Below are 18,760 nucleotides of genomic sequence, written 5' to 3'. Positions count from 1 at the left end.
GATTTTTACAAGGGAGTGACCCCGGAAAGAGGCACTCCCTTGCACCGCATTTTAACTGACCCTTTGGCATTGCGTTTTAACTGAACCTTTGGCACTGCATTTTAACTGACCCTTTGGCATTGCATTTTAACTGACCCTTTGGGGTAGAATAGGAGACAGTACAGAGCACGTGTTTTGAATAACAAAATAAAATGCATTTATTATTTGTGTAAAACAAAAGTATTAATAACTTTATTAAATTAACACAAATTATGAAAATTCTCTATTGAATTCAATCGCAAACATGTGTGTTTCCTCCGCTCTTCATTTAATCCAAGCTTAAGTGCTTTTGCTTCATCTGCTAAATGGGTTTGATATTGTCTTCCCATCACCAGTTAAGATTTCGACATGTACTCCAACAGCACTCCATTGGGAAATTTTCTTCTCGTGAGTTACCGGAAAAATGTTCACAAATTAAATATTATTTAGTTTGTATTAACAAATGTTTGGAAATGTTAACACGATTATCTCTTTTTGGAAATGTATTCCGCTGTCTGTAGAGATGTACAAACTGATTTATGTACATGTAGGGATCTCTAACAACTGCTAATAAAATGTAGTGAACGGAGTGCCTTTTTCACGACTCCGTTTGCACTGCATCCGGATGCTGTTAAATTGTGAGGAATTGGAGTGCCTTTTTCACGAATCCGTTGAACTGTCTCCGGATGTTGTTAAAATGTGACAAATGGATGTGATTCTTTGGATTGCATCCAAATGCGGTTAAAATGTGAGGAATGGAGTGCCTTTTTCACGACTCCGTTTGAACTGCATAAAAACATGCTGTGAAAGAAGTAGTCTACATTGCACTACTTCCAATTTATTTTGCTGGGTATGTATACCAAAATGAATGTCTCGACGAGCTGAGTCGATCTCGCTATGTGTGTCCGACCGTCCTTCTGTCCGTCTGTCCATCTAAACCTTGTAATCACGCTACAGGTCGCAATTTTGATCGGATCGTCACGAAATTTTTGGATGTTGATGGGGTCCGGAGGAGAAGAAGCCTATTGATTTTGGTGATGGTCGGAATGGGCACAAAACTTATGTGGATAAAAAGACAACGTTTTTTCCCAAAGCGAATATCTCAGCTTCTGTATGGGGTATACCAAAGCAAAACCTTACAATGAAAGTAGAAAATATCACCTTTCTAATGATGTAAAGTAGGTTCTCGTAGGTGATCAAACAACGAAGATATCACAATAGTCGCAAATAAAACCCAAATTTTCATTTTTGCGATTTTAATTGTAACGACGAATATCACAGCTTTGGTTGAGGGCCTTCCGAAAGCAAAGCCTGACTATGAAAGTAGAAGATTCCATCTTTACAATGATGCAAACTAGGTCGGCGTAGGTGACCAAATAACGGAGATATCGCAATAGTCGGTACTATATCCCATTTATCCATTTTTTTGGAAATCACGCTACAGGTCGCAATTTGGATCGGATCGTCACGAAATTTCGAGGGTTAATGGAGGTCTCACAGAGGAAGAAGCCTATTGATTTTGGTGGTGGTCGGATAATATTTAGGGGTCAAAGGAGCAAAAAATTTATTTGGAGAAAAAATCAACATTTTATTCCAAAGCAAATATCTCAGCGTAGAAAAAGTAGAAAATTTCACTTTTACTACGATGTAACGTAGGTTGTCGTAGGTGATCAAACAATGAAGATATCGCAATAGTCGCTAATAGAACCCAATTTTTCATTTTTGCGATTTTAATAATAATGACGAATATCACACCTTTGGTTGGGGACCATCTAAAAGGAAAGCCTGACTAAGAAAGTAGAAAACCCCATCTTTAAAATTATGCAAAGTAGGTTTTTCTGCAATCACACTACAGGTCGGAATTTTGATGGGATCATCACGAAATTTTCTTACAGAGATAGAAGCATATTGATGTTGGTGATGTCAATAGTAGCCAAATATAAAATTAAATATTAATTATTTTGGTTCATATTTGGTTTTTCTGCAATCACACTACAGGTCGGAATTTTGATCACAGAGATAGAAGCATATTGAGATAGAAGCATAAAATTAAATATTAAATATAAAAGCCAGATAGGACAGATATGTTTTCGAGTGAAAAGATTATGCACAGACGTAGTGGTGTAGGGTATCACATAGTCGGCCCCGTACCGACCATAGACTTTTCTCACTTGTTTTAATTTCTCGACCACGTCCACAAATCTTATAATACAATCAGACAGTGTATACTACTAGAACGGAAACATCTCTATCATTAAATGTAGATAAAGGTGTACCTCAAGGGTCAAGTTGTCCAAAGCAAATGATTTATTTTTAAAACTTTTTAAGTCGAAGTGTCTGATAACACTATGTAACACCGAAAATGCAAACAACTTCTAATATGCTTTTTTTGAAAATACATATTTAGGCTACAAAACCCCTACTAGGGTTTTGTCCTGTCAGATCCAGTTCGTATTTTATGGCCTCATCTAAACCGGCCTAAATCTACACTTTTTTTGCATTTATCAGGCCTTTATCTCAGAATCGAATAGGAATTTGGACTTGCTGTCTTTAGCAATATTGTAGCCCTAAATTAGTAGAACTTATCTTTTGAAAAAACCACATAAGAAAAACTCCATCTAGGGCATCAAAATCTATAAAATATAGAAAAATTTACATAATTGCTGAAATTCTGGTCAGTATCGGCTAAACTATTGGGAGTTGAACCAAGTAACCTTTCGTAGAAATCTTCCAAATAAAGTTCTCAATAATTCTTTAGAACATTCTGAAACTCTAAAATGCTTACTTCATGTTGTTTCAGCGGTATTTTGCATCATATCTTTTACAACACGTATTTCAAACACAGTTCACACCAAGAGTTTATTCTCGCATTTCGGATTTCACTACATTATTGACATTTTTATTAAATCGTCGTTGAAAAATGTACTGAAAACAACGGCATAGAGACATTTTACAACAATGACATGTTCTGAACAGTTGTGTATTACATTCCAGGGAATATTTTTCCGAAAGGAAATATTCAGAATATATGAGGCAATAAATGTAATTTTTCAAGTTCATTATTTCTCCAAGTATGTTATTCTTGCCCTTATCTACAAATTTGCTTCAGAGGGCAGAAGAAGATTCGCATTGGTTTCAGAGATATAGCCCCGAATTTCCTTAAAAACTCAATATTTAACCATGTTTAGATGGGGTCATAAAATCCGATCTCGATCTGTCACAACCTAAACCAACTAGGTTTTATTTTCGTTTGGGTCTGTACTTTCAAAAAATCCTCAGTTCGAATTGTTTGCACAAGATCACCTTAAAAATGTTGCACAGTGTAATTCATAAAATCAGAGATTGTTAACAATGAGAAGATTGATGTGTGATTGCGTGATCTGTGATTCGCTGATCCGCCGTAGATTAAATACGACATTCGGTACGTATGTATATGGTCTCAGAAAAACAGACCATGTTTCACCGTACAGCAATTCTCTGTATGGTTTCAATTCTAACACCCTAATAATTGTTCCACAAACATCCCAGATAGGACAAGGGAGACTTCGCTCTTTATATGTATTATCAAATTTAAATTCTTTATAATAGTACTTTGCCCGTGTCAACTTATTGTACTAAAATTGTATATAAGGGGTTAATTCTACTTGTCACACTTCAAAAAATCGAAAAAAGTGTTATTGGCTTATTTTGAAGTACAGGTAGTGTAGAAAATTTGAAGTCGATCGGAGCAAATTTGGCTGAGATATGAGCATTCGAAGGGGACAATTTATTGCGATTTGTATGTAGCATGGACATTTTAAACGCGTGTTTCTCGAAATGGCGTTTTTAAAGTCCGTGCCATATGTTCATATGGTTTGGTGAGCTTAAGGCAAGACAGATTTTTTAAAAAAAAACATTTTTTGCTCGTTTTGGAAAAAAAACGGTAAATTTTTTCGTTAAAATCGCAATTTTGACTTTGATAGCTGACAATTTTTTTAAATCGATATTTAATTTTGACTTTGATAGCTGACAATTTTTTTTAAATCGATATTTAAAATTCTGTTTCGCTTAAAGACAAGATTATTAGGTTTTTAAACCGCCCACAAAAATATACCAAGATCGGCCCATCCTAGCTATCGTTGAAAAAGGGTTTCGCAGGTAGCGATTTACCAAAAGACTATGCAATATTTTTTAACAACAAAAATTCCAAAAGATGAAAGAACGAAGGACTTAAAAATATTGGTAGTTTCTTTGAAAAAAAAAAAATGTATGAAAATTGGTTTTTTGGTCTGCATAAGTAGGGATAACCCCTTAATAGCCCACCAATCAAATTATCATCCAAAACTTTTAATACTATCAACAAAATTTTCGGAAATAGTTAATTTAAAGATCGTCTAATTTTCATATGATTATCGATTTAGATTACCTGGGAAATATTTTTTTTATACTTAAAGAGCTATAACTTCATTGTTCTTTCAGATTCTTCTTATCTGATGTGTTTACTGCAAGAAAGATAAATAAACATAAAAGTTACAATAAACATATATAATTACAAATACCCAGTGGAATATAGAGCTTTATAAAGTCCACCCAATCCTTCCTGTCCATGTTATTTCTATATCGAAGGATATTCCGCTTCCTCAACCACAACCGAACAAAAAGTGTTTACTAACGCCAAAAATGAATGAATATCAATTGAATTGTGAATTGAACTGATGGCACAATAGCAGACATGTAAAACATCACCAATTAACATGCAATGTCAAGTTTTAAGGAAGATAAACATTATTAAAAAGTGACCCTAGAAAATTTATTCTCCCTCGTGTTGAACGAACGAAGCATGTGACAAGTGACCACAGGAAATCTAAAACAAACTCAAGAGATTTATGGTATGACAAACACGTTTCTTAATGATAAAACTTTTCTTTTGATACTTGTGACACTTGTTGCTCTTTTCATTTCCTCGCAAAAAAAGGACAACAGTCAGCAGCAAACTTTACAAAGACATTTCAAATCGAATGAAATTTGTTCAATAAACTAATGAACAAACAAATAAATAAATATTTAACTTAAATCAATTTATGTAAACTAGCTTTGGTGTGTTTGCCATTTCTGTGGATTTCCTTTATTTGGGGTTGATGGTAAACCATAAGATGAATTAATATTATGCCTCTAGCCCATGCCAGGACAAACCGACAAGCCAAGACATTTAATTTGCATACATTAGCCATAATTCTTTGAAATGTTTGTTTGTTCTGTATTTTTTTTTTTTTTGCTTAGATTGAATTTCATAAGCCATAAAGACATACTGCATATACCACTGTTTGGTTGTGTTTATGAACCACATCAGCTATTTATTTACACACTGCCAACAACGGTCTAAAGTGATTGCCGCCTCTTCTTACCTTAAGTGTTATTAGATTTTTTTGGCAAACCAAATATGTTCTTGAGTGATTGCCTGGATAAATGTGTGAGGATTCGTATGACAATGTGCTTTACTTTTATTAAATTGCAAAATAAATTTAGCTTCTAAACAACAGCAGCAGCAACAGCCCATACTAACGCCCCCCATTCCAGCATCCTCTGACTGGCTTATTGTTTTAAAATGCCCCCTAACTTGCGAAAATTTATTGCAATTTTTTTATCGCTTCATTTCGCATGTTTTTGTTTTTAGATACAGTTACTCACTCACAGGATTAGATAAACAGCATCAAGCAAAACGGAACAAAGGGAGAGTCAAAACGGAAACTACCGCAAACGGTAAACGCCCGTTTTGTGATGTTGCGTTGTTATATTGGATAGAACAGTGGGGTCAATTTGATTTTAATTTTATTTTCAAAATATGAAAAAAAAGAATTTTCTTGCAAACATCCCAAAGGAGATTCTATATTCAGTTCAATGATATGTAACCTTGTTTTGACCCTGGAGTCTAATGGGCGTAACGAGCATATCCAAAACATACAGCTATAATACATTATCCTATTCCTTGAAATAGCTAGCCTTTGGTGAATATTGATTCAGAAGTTTTCTGAACAAAAATTAATTTTTTGACATTACCAAATTCTTAAGTATATACAAATTTTGATATTAATCCTATCAACACTAATATAGCCCGTTACAATATTTAAGCCAAATTTCAAACTTTAGTGGAATATAACTTCTAAAGTGTAGAAAAAAGCAAACGAAAAAAATGCCTTCTCCAAATAATGGCTTTAGACCCCGAGTATGTTTGGATGAAATCCGTTTGAAACAATTTGGAGTCGATTTAGCCATGTCCGTCTGTCTGGCTGGAGCCCACCATAACTCTCCAACATATCAACTGATTCGGTCTAACATTTGACCCTCGTAATATTTTGTCCAAACTTAGTATAAGTTCGAAGATGGACCATATCGGTCGACCGCTTAGGGTACCTTCCGCACAAAAATTCAAAATGTTTCGCAAAATAGGTGCGCACGATACGAGAGAAACTAAAAAAGTTTCTGGCTTGGGTAATATGCAGTGTTGCCAAACGCGATTTTACATTTCCACTGAAAATTTTGACATTTTTTTTAGCATAAGCGTTCTCAGTACTGTTTGACGTACGACCAAGTTTTGAGTTGTTTACAGTGACTTGAAAAAATAAATGTTCATAAAAATCGAATTTACTTGTAAACATTTTCACCCGATTATTTTTCACAACTTTCGACGTGGATAATCAAGGCAAGAATGCATCGATCAAATTATACCTTTATATGTCGATAAAGGACCATCCTAAGCAACTGAAAAACTGGTTTAATGAATTCAATCATAGCGGACACTCGCTAAAAACAGTTGCATCTCACAATGCCAAAAACTTTAAAGTGGGTAAAAGTCGCGCAATGTGCATACGATTTTGATGCGCATCCGGTTTCAGTAGCACCCATCAAAAATACGTCTATATACACATTCTATTTTGCGTAAAAGATCCTTATTACTCGCGTATCTCTGTAATGTATGACACCCGTTATACCACATATAATAATAGCGTATAAAGGATTCCATTTATGTAAAAGAAAATCGCGGTTAAGTACGCGGATTTGTTAAAATATATTTTTGCTAATTTTCCAATTTCCAAGGTATCTTTATCCGCGGTTTTAGTGGATGAATTCGATCGCGGAAGTGCTTTTTAGATCCGTCGCGTAAAAAACTAAATTCACGAGGGGTTCAAAGAAAATTGAATGACACTTGTAAATTTGAAACTCTAAAAATAGGTTTTTTTAAGAAAATTCACGCATCAAGTTTTGGCTTTTAGACTCATCAGCATCAATTTTATCGAAAAATCATACACTAGTATCACGTTGCCCATAGAGTAGCCTGTGATTCCTTTTTTTTGGCATAGGTCTATAAAATGTAATGTTAATCCAAAAATCGGAAGGAAACATAAAAAAATCTTGTTGGCTTCAACCCATTTTTCTACATTGAAGCCAACACAGGTTCCACGTAAATTAATTTTAATGGTCGACATTGTGGGATCCCTCCCAAAACACTTAATTTTAAAGAATTTCAGTCATACTATATAGAATATATTAACAGTTCGCGAATTCTGAATGGGTGAAACTCGGATTCATCGATTGTAAAACATGTTTGGTTTTTACCATATACCATGCTGGAGACACATAAGAAAACAATATTTTGACGGTAAATATTTATGTTTTCATCATTGTTAGGCCAGAAACTTTTTAGTTCCTCTTGTAACACTCGAAGGGACAACCCGATTTGGTCCAAACCTTGCTTAGCTAATATTTCTTCCAGGCATAGACAGACTTCTCCCACACACATTTTCAAAATTTTTGGCACAAGTGCAGTTTATAAACACTTCTCAAGGGACAGGCGTATACTTCCTGAGGTAATGTCCCAAAAGCTCTTAATAACTCTGCCGGCACCAACTCAAATGAGCACGAAAATGTGCGAATTGAGCTGTCGATTTTTCTGAAACATTAGACATCATAAAATTTCTACCAAAGGTAAATGAAGTTCCTGGAAGATTTAAATTTGAAAACATGTTTTTCGTGGGCAAGTCTATGCTTTCTGACATAATGGCCCGAAAGCTCTAAAAATGCACAGTGGCCAACTATATTGGCTGGTGGCACGGTAGCTATCAAAAGGAGTGACTGACAGCGGTTCAACCTTTGCGCATCATAACAATTCATTAACACTTAAGTTATGTTTGAATATGGATTATATCGGCCAACTCCTTCGAGTACCTCCTACACAAAACTTCAAAACTGTTCGAAAAACTGCAGTTTAGAGACATATCAGGTAGTAATCGCGGGTCATATTATTATTTTTTTTTTTCGGGTGTAAGTACATACTGACGGAGCTGTAAAGACCCTACAACCACCAAATAAAATGGTTCTTAAATTGAGTTCACGATTATGTCCAATCTTTGCACGTCGTAAGTGTTCGTGTAAACTTCTATCAAATTCGAAGATGGACTATATCTGTCCACTTCATTCGTTGCCTCCACCGCACAAAATCAAACCTTTAGGCTTAAGAACAGTTTGAAATCTGTTAATTATTTCGAATATATCTCGCAGTACTCATTACAACAGTAATGTTTTGGAAAAACAATCTATACTGGGTTTGTTTTTTTTTCATTATAACACGGGCTTTTTTTATTTCTGATTTGTTTTACCACACGTGGGCACAGTGTTACTCAGAGCCGGCATTGAGCTTGATACTCGACACTATTCAAAGCATATTATAGACACCAAGCACTTAGTCTCCTGCACATCAAAATAGTTATATTCGCTTACAGCAAGCTGTATAATGCAATTGAATAATTCACACCATCTTCGAGGGCAAAGGAACTCACAGTAGTAAACCATGCTGGATGGCGATCTAAGAGCATTAATTGTAAGTGTTAAACGAATATGGTGAATGACACCAGAAATCAGCCCTTGCTGCCCTTCAGGAGACAAAACTGATCGATGAGTTTTACCTCACTTTCGCATGAAATTAAAACATCATAAGTCCAGATAGAGAAAAGAAAGTGGTGGTGACTTCGCATTTATAATTCAACGATCCGTCAAATACTGTCTGACGTAACCCCTCGTCGTTTACCACTTCGATACTTTTTTGCCTTCAATTGCTATGATGCTGATATGGTGGTTATAATCCGCTCTTAGCTTACTGCGGTCAGTAATAACCCTGACCACTCCGTGGTGTCACTGGTCGAACTACCTTAACATCAGTTAGGTAGTAAGTTAACATGTGGGATGTCGGGTTAGAACCCTACCACAATAACAAAGCATCCTACAGTGACAATAACAATGAAAAAGAAAAAGAAATAAAGAACAAGTAAGCCAAGGCTATATTCGGACGGGGCCGACCATGTAATACCCTACACCTTTACCCCTGGGAATTAGCTTTCCACATATCGAAATTTCTTTATGGAACCAATAAACTTATTGTAAGAAGTAACTTTGTGCATTCTGGTACCGTATCACACCAAACTTAAATAATAATATAATAATTGTTTCACAAACATCCTAGAAGGGACAAGGGAGACATCTCTCATATCGATGAGTGAGTGTACCCCGATTCATATTCGCTCAATGATATGAGACCCACAGCTTATCTCCGGGTCCGAACGGCGTGTCCTAAGACACCACTTGTAGAGAAATTTTACATGGTTGAAATACTCAGAAAATGTCACAAACCTTACTGAAGGATATTTTGCCACCGTTGAAAATTTTATTTTGCCTGGCTGGGGAATCGTTTTGAAAAAAGGTGGTAAACCGACCCATGCTGCAATGTATGTAAAAAATCCAATTGGACAATTAAAACATTAGGGCACCATGTAATTTGCAATAATGCAAAAACTGGGAATGGACAATTGTGGTTCTCTACACAAAACCCATTATATATTAAGTAGTAGGCCCGTTATCTAGCAGACACGTTCTGCATCAATTTGCATCAGGGGGAAGATCAGTAGATCTATTTCCATATGTAGTTTACTTTGCCGGTATATGCCCTCCAGGAAATAAAATATAGACCTAATTTTTTTTTTTCATACAAAAGTAATGGTCCATTTTACCAGCTAAATAATATCAGATCATCATCCAAAATTGTAAACATCTTCTTCTACCTAAACTTTTACCTCGTGCAAAATTTCGTGATTATTGAGCTATAATTGCGAACACTAGCGTGTTTATGATAGTGCTACGAACAAATAACTGGGTATATTGGGCTGTAACTCTGTTATCTTATCATGTACACCAACACAATTGACATCAATAGAAAGGTCAAGCGTTCCTCTTCCAAGTATAGCTTACTTGCCCGGAATGCTTCTTCCGGGAATAAAGACATAAGCTGTATATTAAAAATTTTCACAATTTTCACACAAAAGTTTTGGCCCATTTAACCCTCTAAATATTATCTGATCGCCATCTCAAATTGCAAGCTTCTGTTTTGTCATACAATCTTAACTCGAGGCGATCTGACTATTATTGCGACCTACAGAGCATCTACAAAATGGATAAAAATTATGTTTTTGGTCCATTTCACCCGCTAAATATATCACGATCATCACCAATTAAAATAGCGCTCTATTCTGATGTGAAACCGACCTCCATACCAAATTTCGAGACGATCGGTCCATAATTACGGCCTGGAGTTTGATTACAATTTATAATGGACAGGCGGACACACGGACGGACGCACACACATCTCAAAATCGCTTTATCTCGCCGAGATATGAAGATTGATATACCACATTGGGGGTCTCCGACGAATATTTCGCGGTGTTACATGAATTTTTACCAAAACAAACTTATAATACCCTTTCCACATAGTGGTGTAGGGTATAATTATCTGTCGGCATTGCCAAAATTAGCATACAATAAGAATGAACCTCTCCGAACCTTTTTATACAAAACGAGATTTCAGACTACTTGACAGTCTGCCCTTTTAACAATGTGGGAAAAGGTGTACGAAGATGACATCGACAGAACAGATCGATCAAAGCGAGCCGTAATAGTCACATTTGGAAAAAAATTTAAAGAGTCTGATAAAGTGTGTCTGGCACTAAACGGCGATATGACTAAGTTTATGGTATCAGCTCGCAAGACGTCCAGTAGACTCGAACTAACTGTGGACGTTTAAAATTGCAAATTTGAAGCAGGGAAAAATTCTTCGAAACATCTATGAATCAGGAGTAGTACCAGTCGAAGTATGAAGCTACAACGCCTGCATTGGCTGGGTCATATCAATAAGACGAATAAAAATGACTCCACCCTAAAGCCATATGAATACAAGCCAAGGCTTTTCATCGGAATACGATATCAAAAACGTGACTGTCAAAATTAGAGATGTAAAGTAGAAGCTACCTGTTGCGATTGTAGATTTCCTAGGTTCAGTTTCCGAGCACTGTCAGATCGTAGTTTACTTATTGCACTAGTTACAACATTATCAACTTGATTTTTGATAAATTGATGTGGCGATAGCCACGGGACTTGGTGCTGTTTACAACCATGCTATACCCCTGCGAAGTCTTTCAGCCTCATTCCGTTAACGAATACTTCATTATAGAAGTTCATTTTCTCAAGGTTGTTTCGAAGGAGTTTACCATCGCAATCCTACATTTAAATCTCATAGTGCAGACTTACTGATAGGACAAGTCATCGATCCAATGTTCTTTTTCGCCTCCCAGATATAAATATTTGTGCTGCTAGAACACTGGTGCCGTTTTTATACCCTCAGCCTTTAGGCTAAAGAGAGTATTTACACTTTGATACGACCAAAAATGTGCCTCATCGAAGTAATGGTTTTAGACCCCAAGTATTTTTGGACGATATCCGTTTCAGACAATTGTGAGTAGATCTAGCAATGTCCGTCCGTCTGTCTGTCTGTCTGTCGGTCTGGCTGGTGCGCACGATAACCCTCGAACGGTTCTTCCGATTAGGTGCAAAATTTGGCCTTAGTAATATTTTGTCCAAACATAGTTTAAGTTCCAAGATAAGCCATATCGGTCCACTCCTTCAGGTACCTCCCCCACAAAAGTTCACAACTGTTCGGAAAAATGGTTCGTACGGTAACTCTTGAAGGGAGTGGCCGAATTGATCTATACTTTACACATCCTAATATATTTACTAGATATAAATCAGGTTCAAATATGGACTATATCTGTCCACTCCATCCGGTACCTCCCACACAAAATTTCAGATAAGTTAATTTTAAGACCTGCTTTCGAATCACTTTGATTTTTGTTGAAGCAACTTGCATTCGCTGCCTCACTTACGATGGTAAAAGTTTTTTCAGGGGTAAGTCCATACTTCTTGAGCAAACAGCCCAAAGGGTGGAAAACCCCCTATGGCACCATATGTAGTGGCTGGAGATCCACTTCCATAATGGTCAATGTAGATCCATTCCTTTTAGTTTCTCCTCCGCAAAACTTTTGATCTTTAATCCTAATCAACATTTTTGTCGGTTCAAACGCCCAAAATGTTTAAAAACGCCTAAATACATACGTTTTTTGGGAATTTGTTTCAATAAACACAGGCTGAGGGTATATCTCTGTCGGCAAAGCCGACTGATACTTTTTTACTTGTTTATTGGGATAGCTGTTACAATTTTGATTTTTAAAAATAGTCTGGCTTAATCTTATTGTTGTTGTTTTAATATTTTAAAACAACTAATTTATTTGTGGAGAAGGTTTGGCATTGTTCGCCAAGGGGTAAGGCAGGGAACCAAGAAAAAAAAACTTCAAAGAAAAACTTCTCCTTGTATAGCATTAAGCCAGACTATTTTGAAAAATCATTTTGTACATAATAATTTTTCTCACAATTTTTCTCTTTCAGGACATGGGCACAAAGAAGACTGTCAAACATAATCAGTAAGATTATTTCCATTGAAACGTTTTTCTTTCCTCATATCCCACTGTTCTTCTTAAGGATACAATTTTGCACATCTTTAAAGTGTCCTTTCACCATTCACCCATTGTTGTTATATATTGCGGAAAATGGCACTGGAGTAACGTTTTTATTTTCTTGCTAAAAAGATGTTGAGTAAACATTAATTTACATAACGTTCAACCTTCTTCCATTCAGCTCAACCATTGTTTCAGTCCACCCCCGCCCCATCTACACATGTCTAAAACTCCAATGCAGAGCTTGTTTAAGTTGGACCCCATTTTGGTTACATTTACTTAGTTTCTTACTATTTGGAACAGTTCCTTTCGAGGGTGGTGGAGGTACTACTGACGACATTCACGGCACTGGGAAAACTGAAAACTGTTATTAAAAAAATTGTGTAGCATGTTTTGTGGCGTTTAAGAGGGTCGGATGTTATTTTCTTTTGTTTTTAAATAATGCGTTGATGTTGTTGTTGTTTATATTGATTGGATGCTGTTGTCAACATTTGGTCGTAACACGGGCGTGGCATCTGTTTTCTATGTTTGATAATGTTGGAAGTTGGGGCAAATTTTAGTTTGTTTTATTAGGTGACTGGAAGTTTAGAGGATGAGATATTTACTAGCTTTACTTATAAAGATGCTCATAAGGGATCAAGGCGTTACTTCTACTCACCATCGGAACGTGATATCCAGTTGCGGATCATCGACACGGGTTCCGGAAGTAGCATAGCACCACAACAGCACTGTACGCCATTTCCACATATTATCACATATATTAGACGAGGACTCAACCAGAGCAAACCGTGCCACAGAACAGGGAAGGTAGCATTGGATCTTACCAAAGCTTTTAAAAAGATCAGCCAATTATACCTTAAATGAAAGGATGATCGACATTCAAACGCGGTGCCTTTAAATTGTGTCTCCAAGTTTTATGTTATCTTTTGATCTTTTCACCATGATTTTGACATTCTTCTTTTGCCTGTCACAGTTCGAACGTTTTTAACTCTGAAATGTTTGGATTGACTATATTAATTACATTCTAAACACATTTCAAATGTCTTTTATGAGATCGGAAATTGTGATTCGAGATTTGTATTATATTTTAAGATTGAAAGTGATCACCACATACTTCTCTTCGTGAAGAGGCATAACGTATTCCTTGGCAGTAGCTACCCTCAGTTTGCAAAAAATTTACCTCATAAAACACCCCTTACTGCACCATAAAAATAAATATTACATACTTAGACAAAAAGTCCTTTGCACAGCCACCAGGATTAAACGCTCGTTAAGCATAATATGGCCCCGTAATGTATGTGTATTTTTTTTTTACTTAGCCATTGTTTACATTTAAACAGTATCAACTGGAATTTCAAGCCCACAACGCAATACCCCTGCGTGTGTTTCAACTTCAATTTTTTTGTTTTTGTTTTTTTTTTTGTTTTTTTGTTTTTGTTCTCCTTTGCCTTGAGACAAATAATGTGTATATTTTATAGTGAATTATCCTTATGAATTCAATTTCTTTTTTTATAGTTTCTTGTCGGGTTCTGTGTGTGTGTTGGTTTTTTTTTTCTTCACACTCTCACAATTACTATCTACGTCTTGTGGTCTAATCTTCGTTTGTAAATGTTAACGCCTTTGGAGGACTGCTTTCGTAATATTGGTGATGGGGGGACAATCATAATAACGATGACATTACCAGCATATTGCATAAATTTATTTATGTTGTATACAGACGAGTTTTTTGCAATTTTTGATCTTGGTAGTAGGACTTAATCATTCAGTGAACACGACAGTGGCATTAAAAACGAGGGTCGTGTAAAAATTAGCACGACCCTTGCACACAGTGAACAATGGGTCTCATGCATAAAAACGAGTAAAAGCGATGAGCTGAGTCAAGTAAGCAATTGCTCGTAAGTTGAGTTAGATCGAACAGCAACAGCTTTTGCTCAATTTTGTATGCATAAAAATGAGTTCAAACCAATTGCAATTACTTGAGTAAATTGAGATCAAACGTCTAATTGTTATTGAAGTGCAAACATGTCGTCAAGTGGAAGTGAAATTTGTCAAAGCAAAGTAGAAGCAAATAATAATAATAATAATAAAATAGAAACTGACGATATATCTAAATTTTTAGTACAAAAAATTAAAGAAAATAAATATTTACTTGAAAAAGTCAGTTACCATGCATTAGAAATAAGAAAAAAGAAACAATAGAAACATGTGTCAAAGAAATGAAGCAAAAATTTGGAATAGAAATAACGGAAAAAAATATAATAAAATGCCTGCCATTTCCTTTGACAATCTTTTATTTGATCTGCATCTTCCGGGAATTTTATCCATTCGCTTGCTTTGGCAGATATAAGTTTTGCAACATCCGCAATTGTTCGCGACACTGTTGATTAATGGACTCCAATATCTGTGGCTATACCATTTTGGAATCCAGGATCTGCACAGAATCTTAAATAGAGTCGAATTTTATCATTGTTTCTGAGGGCACCACCACGTCTTTCTTCTGACTCCTCAAAAAAATAATTTGCTAACCAGCAAATGCTACTACCATCAAATCTATGTATTTATCATTTTATTATTAATTATATAAAAAATAATAATTAAGATTACAAACCTGTATAATTTTTTATCCTCACTTGCTAAATTTGTCTTACGCTGTTGATAACATTTTTTATTTATTTGTGGTACAAAATATTCAGCCATGATTCCGTTTTAGTGTACGCGAGTCAACTAAAAGGCATGCTCCACAAAATTTAAGCAAGAGCTCACAAAAGTAAGCAAAACCTTGTTTTTATGCATATGAAAATGAGAACAATCTCATCTAACTTCAACTTCTAAGTTCAAACTGAGCAAGAAGAGATCAAACGTGAGCAGTGAGTAAAAGCAAATACATCAAATGTTATTATGCATACGAGAAGCACCTTTTACTCAAAAAATCGAGTCCGAGCTCAAGCTCACGTTTTATGCATGAGACCCAATATCACATTTTTTCTGAATATTTGAGCAATGTAAAATATCTTTACAAGTGGTGTCCTAGTATGTTCGGCAAAGTGCACTCTGAAAATATGGCAACTTTTTAGAACTGTCAGGTCATTATAGAGGGTAGTATGTATAATAAAATTATAGGGTTGAATCACAAGCCTTATAGCAGTAAAAAAATTAACTGAATATTTGTGTGGGAGGTGCATGATATATATGTTTGAAAATTTCGGGTCCCATTTCTAAACAAGTATTTTCTTTCCCCAAAACATATTCTATTGGATCTATTGAAGGTGATCGGGAAGTGGGCTCGGTTTATAATCGGCCACGATGATTCATTGAAGTTCGGGAATTCGACTTATGAAAATAGGAAACGACAATGTCAATTAATAATGATCGGTAATGACGATGTTATTTTTAAGCGGAGTACACGCCATCAGTTTTGACTGTTATTTTTCATCGAATATCGATTGCTTCAGTCAACAACATCCGCTCAAATTTTCCTGGTTGCCTGATAACTGGCGGCAAAAATAAACTCCCACACTTGCTGTTGTTGACTAAAGCAATCGATATTCGTTGAAAAATGACAGTAAAAACTGATGGTGTGTACACCGCTTTAATGAGAACGTTTGTTGGTGACCGATTTGTACGACTTAACGATGATGATTATTCGATTAACCGCGATATGATGGAACTGGACTGATTATGATCGGTGACGACGAGCTATGGCTTCTATCTCGAACACAGTACTATGTACATATACGAACATGGAACAGACGATTCTGTGGTGGAATGCACACCGATGCGTCCGTGAGGAATAGAACAGAATACAGAAGTCTCAGTTTTGGAGAGTTTTGCCCGTCCTTTGGGGCGTATACCTTCAAATGGCTTTTATTTATTTGTCTTTTCTGTGAGAGCATTTTTATACATCCCGCCGACGACCGTATTCACCGTCAACGCATTACTGCTGCAGCCGCTCGCCATATTCCTGCTGGTCGAATACCTGAAATAATACTTATTTCCCAGCAAAGGTGATCGGATTAGAGAATGAGCATGATGAGCTTCGCCATACGAACCCCAATGACCTCAAGGTCAGAGAACTGACAATGCAAGTCAATAGGTTAGTCGGTGAACACAAGCGGAAAAAGTGGCTAGAGTATCTGAAGAGCTGCAACATTGGAACCTGTTGTAGAAAATTTTGAACAACGATTGACGGACATCTGTCATTTGCGGATTTTTTTTTCACAAAATTTAAGAGCACTCCGATAGCAACCGGGCGAAGAAGAGTGTTTTACGTCGTTTGCGATCTCTTCCAGCCGAAGAGAAACCACCACAATTTACAATGGGTGATGTTGCAGATGTTATCGCTTGGACCTCACAAAATTTCAATGGTGATACTAAATTAGCTAGATGACCCAGTAGTCGAGTACTTAACCAAGGTCCTCAACATATCGCTTGCCAACCTAATAGTTCACAGAGCCTGGAAGATGGGCAGGGTGGTCCCGCTGCTGAAACCTGATAAGGTTGCCAACAAAGGTTATTCATCTCACTTTTATCACCAGTAGCAAAGATACTTGAGGCGTTACTCCTCCTCACCATCGGAGCGTGTTATCCAGTTGGGGATAATCAACACGGGTTCAGAAAGTAGCATAGTACCACAGCAGCACTGCACCCTATTTCCACACAAATTAGGCGAGGACTCAACCAGAACAAACGGTGCCACAGAACAGTGATGGTACCATTGGATCTGGCCGAAGAAATTGATAGGTCAGCCATGCTAAGTTGTTTGGGGATGTCGAGAATACTACTCCGGCCTTGTCTGAAGCGATGGTTCAGCAACTATTTGTGTGGTTGCCAGTCATACGTGGAATTCAGAAACAAGAAGTCCAAGCCCCGTAGAGTAAAGCAGGGAGTTCCCCAAAGAGGGGAGATATCTCCCGAACTGTTTAACTTCTACCTTGAAGCAGTTCTACTTCCTCCCGACGGCATTAAGTTAATTACGTACGCGGATGATTATACGCTCATGACCTTAGGTCCCACCGTTGATAGCATTTGTGACAGGCTAAACGCCTATCTCATTGATCCTGTTGAGTTCTTACACGCGAGGAATATGGAAATATCCACCACTAAATCAACAGCCACGGGGAGGATCTTCCTGATCTTCGTGATCTGGAGAGGGAGGTTCAGAGATACAAAAGAGAATATCTAGATCTCTGAGGCTTTGGAGCCTATGGTGTGAATGCTGTCCTCGATGATTATCCACCATCCATGGCAGCGGAAGAACAACAGCTGCCAAGGCAAACGAGAGTCGTGTTGGCGCAAGTAAGATATAGTTGATGCAGCGGCATCAATTGTTATGGGGCCAAGATTGATGACACAACGCAGAACATCTGCCCAGCATGCGTCTCCGGTCAGCATAATAAGCTGCACCTTTTTAACTGTCCAGCCAATCCAACTCACCTAACTCCATTGGACTAATCCTATCCTGGTGGCGTTCTTTCTGAACCTGTAATTGGAGGCAGAGCCGAATCAATAAAATGAAGACATATCGTCGGTGTCATGCTTAAGTGTTCCATACGCCATTTTTGACATTTTGAGATAAAGGTACCTTGCAAGGTTTTGAACCATGCTTTTTCAGATTTTTTGGTCGGGTTTTCTCTATCTCTTATAGTTTCTGAGATATACAGATGCCAGCATGTTCCATATCCGCTTTGTGACCCAAAAGATCTTGTGGTTTTGTTCCATATCCATAAAGCCTGGCGTATGGAACAAAACAACTTTGAACTTTTTAGTTCCATATCCATGTCGTTTGCCCATTTTTGCCAAGTTACGAATAATGTGGTGTATGGAACAAATTGTTTTAAAGGAATTGGTTTAAAAACTGAAGAATAAAAGTTGCTAAA

The sequence above is a fragment of the Musca autumnalis genome, unplaced genomic scaffold, assembly GCF_047663935.1.
Source record: "Musca autumnalis isolate F117 unplaced genomic scaffold, ASM4766393v1 scaffold_4, whole genome shotgun sequence".
NCBI lineage: Eukaryota > Metazoa > Arthropoda > Insecta > Diptera > Muscidae > Musca > Musca autumnalis.
Note: the sequence above shows the minus strand (reverse complement) of the source record.